General features: G+C 42.9%; 1 pseudogene; it reads right to left on the bottom strand.

The window, feature by feature from the left end:
• Positions 1-2,459: 2,459 nt before the first annotated feature.
• On the bottom strand, positions 2,460-2,577 carry LOC124790578 (annotated as a pseudogene).
• Positions 2,578-4,020: the final 1,443 nt, after the last annotated feature.

Genomic DNA, 4,020 nt, shown 5'->3' on the forward strand with positions numbered 1-4,020 from the left:
GTGGTTGGATCTCGACATCATTCCTTGAAGTAGTTAAATAGCCACAGATCCACGATTTAATTTTATCCGTATTTCGCAGCTTCAAATGTGACTGTATTCAATACACTGGAGGTATGAATTAGAAAACGCCTTCAGTCATAACTTTTTGTGTTTTATTAAGTACATTATGCATTTCGGACCTATGGGTCCATCATCAGGTGTTCGTCTTTATCCATGCTTTTTTTTCTTGAAGCATGCCTCTTGAATGAAGTGATATGTACGAAAACGATGGAGAAAAAATATGTATGCTGGTGCTAAAACGTTAAAAACGCTTCTCTTGGATTATTTGTTAAGTTTACACCATCTTTTCCACTATTTCGCACATATTTTCCGCGTTTGATTTACGAAATTCATAACCTAACATTAAAGCTTTTCGTGACAGGAATATGTATTTCATCTCATTCAAGATAAAAAAATGAAGCATATATTAAGACGAATTACACCTGATGATGGACCCACAGGGTTCGAAATGAATCGTGTAAATAAAACACGAAAAGTTGCGACTAAAGGCGTTTTTTAATTCATACTCCAGTGAATTGACGATTTTTAGTCGTGTGAAGTTTAACGCTGTCTCGCTAATCAAAGTTAGGCTGGCGACCCTTGTTGTTGTTGTTGTGGTCTTCAGTCCTGAGACTGGTTTGATGCAGCTCTCCATGCTACTCTATCCTGTGCAAGCTTCTTCATCTCCCAGTACTTACTGCAACCTACATCCTTCTGAATCTGCTTAGTGTATTCATCTCTTGATATCCCTCTACGATTTTTACCATCCACGCTGCCCTCCAATGCTAAATTTGTGATCCCTTGATGCCTCAGAACATGTCCTACCAACCGACCCCTTCTTCTAGTCAAGCTGTGCTACAAACTCCTTTTCTCCCCAATTCTATTCAATACCTCCTCATTAGTTATGTGATCTACCCATCTAATCTTCAGCATTCTTCTGTAGCACCACATTTCGAAAGCTTCTATTCTCTTCTTGTAAATTCGTGACGCTAGCTCAATGGTCGTCAATTGATTTAAATGTACTTCCCGGCTGACTCTTAATTCAATTGCTGTCACGGGGGTGAGGAGAAAGAACACATCCTAGTGGTACCAGCATTATGCATATTTAGATGTTCGATTAATCTGAATGGTTTGCAATGTTCTAGCGATTCTATTCGAACTCTATGCTAATGTATCGACAAGGACCATTTTCGCAGATAAACATGCAAGTACGTAATGGATGTTCAGTTTCACAATATAGTTCGTCGCACTCTCACATTATGCATCCGCTGTAAGAACAATTTCATGCATTTACATTTTTGGTGTCCCACAATATTGGTTGGCTAAATATTACCCTTATTTGGATTAATATTATAGGAAACTGAGCTGAGGCTTAATCCGAGTCTACCAACAAACGTTTCTCATGAAATATGAGCAGCAGTGCGTCGCACGCTGTTAAGAATGCGTGGTATTGGCTGCAGCTGGAGGTGCATCGCTACGTAAGCTCCGAAGAATGGAAGAAATGAACGTTTGAGTATCTCGAACAGGTTGACCTTCTTCATGCTCACCGGGATCGGTCATGTGCAACCTGCCTCGCATTTACCTCACACGTATCGTAAAAATATGTATGCTGGTGCTAAAACGTTAAAAACGCTTCTCTTGGATTATTTGTTAAGTTTACACCATCTTTTCCACTATTTCGCACATATTTTCCGCGTTTGATTTACGCTGTTAGGTAGGTTTTCAAAACTGTATTTAGTCTAAGAGAAGGGTAAGACTAGAGTTGAATGTCTTTGGTAATTTATTTTGGAACTGATCTAGTCGTCTTCGTTTTCTTAAAAATGAGAAAACGGCATCAACTGGTTGTGTAGTTACTGTTAATTTCTACTATTTTGTTTTGACTGTGTTGACTGTAAATTATTTTAGTGCTTTAATGGTTGCTTTTCAGGCCTTCTTCTAAACTTGGTCTATTAATTACTTCCATTCGCAATTGATATTTTTATCTACAGCAGAGGCAAAGTCAAGTGTAGATGATTAAGATACCTTCCATTAACACATATTAATTCTTCTTTTCCCCGTATTGGGGATAGTATACGTTTATCCGCAGGGTAGGCAATGCAACTACATGCAAACGAAGATCGTGCACGTATGTTCAAATAACACGCAGTTCTTCATTTTCCAGCTTAAAGATCGTTAAAATCCCTCTATCGCTGATGATTATACACGTATTTTCGGTCATATCACTCCGTATTCAGGCCACAAGTGGGCCATCGGGACCATCCGACCGCCGTGTCATCCTCACTGAGGATGCGGATAGGAGGGGCATGTGGTCAGCACACCGTTCTCCTGGTCGTTACGATGGTTTTCTTTGACCGGAGCCGCTACTATTCGGTCAAGTAGCTCCTCAGTTGGCATCACGAGGCTGAGTGCACCCCGAAAAATGGCAACAGCACATGGCGGCCCGGATGGTCACCCATCCAAGTGCCGGCCATGCCCGACAGCGCTTAACTTCGGTGATCCGACGGGAACCGGTGTATCCACTGCGGCTAGGCCGTTGCCTTTTGGCCGTAGAGGCTCTACCATTTCGACTCCTCTTTATATTCGAAATTTTGCGACTATACAGGGTGAATCACCTAAAACTTGCACCGCAGGTATTGGGGAAGTGGAAAGTCCTTTTGGTGTGCTGTTTTCACAGAATGGATTAGTAGTCAGGGGCTCGTATTGTTAGGCAATAAACAGAGTGTAGTAATACTCAGAAAGCGTAGTTTTTGTCGCAACATAGACTTTTTTAAATGGAACAATGCCTATTGACATTAACAAACTAAAAGCAGGGTAAATTAGAATGTCAGTGGTGTTTGTTGCAGGATTCTAGCGAGAGTCGTTTACGAGATATCATATTTTGAAAAGTTCCCACACCGACACTTGTACAGTACCCCGTGGCAGCACATACTAAAGAACAACACAAGTGCATTCACTAGTTATGTGGTTCCTGACCAGTAACGAGACGCTTGACCATCACAGGTTGAGTTCAAAATGACTACTGGCAGCGGCAATATACGCTTCCAGTCTGATATTGAACGACTGCTGCACACGTGCTAACATTTCAGCGGAGATGTCTGACCAGGCTGCAGTAATACGTTGTTGTATATCATCGGGTGTAGTTGGTATGTCCTCATAGACAGTGTCTTCAGCTTTCCACACACAAAAAAGTCTACACGCGTCCAATCCGGGGAACGGGCCGGCCATGGTACAGGTCCTCTGCGTCCAGTCCAACGATTTGGAAACAATTCGTGAAGACATGTTGTCGTACTCCGTGCACTGTGGGCTGGACAGCCATGTTTGTACCACAGGTTCCTCCTAGTCTGCAGAGGAACGTCGTCTAGCAAGCGTGGAAGATGGCGTGCTAGGAGGATGGGATACTTTTGCGCGTTCAGTGTTCGTCTATGAAAACTGACCTATGAGCTGATGGCTCACTATCCCATACCACACGTTTACTCTCCATGGACGCTGACTTTCCACCTGATGAAGCCAACGGAGATTGTCAAGAGACCAACAGTGCATGCTTCAGCGGTTTACCTGGCCATGTTTGGTAAATGTGGCTTCAACACTAGACAAGACACATGATACGTCTGGAGTATCCTGTCTTAATGCCCACGTACAAAAGTTAATGCGATTCTCATAATCGTTTCCATGCAGCATGCAGTACTTGATGGAGAGAGATGTGATAGGGATGGAACCTATGCCGATGGAGAATGCGTACGACACTTGTCTGACTCATGCTACTTCCTCGCGTGATTGCGCGGGAACTAACGCGTGGATCAACTACAACAGCGGCAAGAACATTAATTTTCTCTCGTCTGTCGTCATTGTCTTCTGTCACGTTGCCCTCTGCATCACAATGAGCACGTCAGCTTTTTTTACACTGGTAAATCGATCGTCCACTCAATACCTCAGGCATGGACTGTCACACACTGATTGACTAGCAAGTCGCACTTCACTCAA

Source organism: Schistocerca piceifrons, chromosome 3 (assembly GCF_021461385.2).
Source record: "Schistocerca piceifrons isolate TAMUIC-IGC-003096 chromosome 3, iqSchPice1.1, whole genome shotgun sequence".
Taxonomy (NCBI): Eukaryota; Metazoa; Arthropoda; class Insecta; order Orthoptera; family Acrididae; genus Schistocerca; species Schistocerca piceifrons.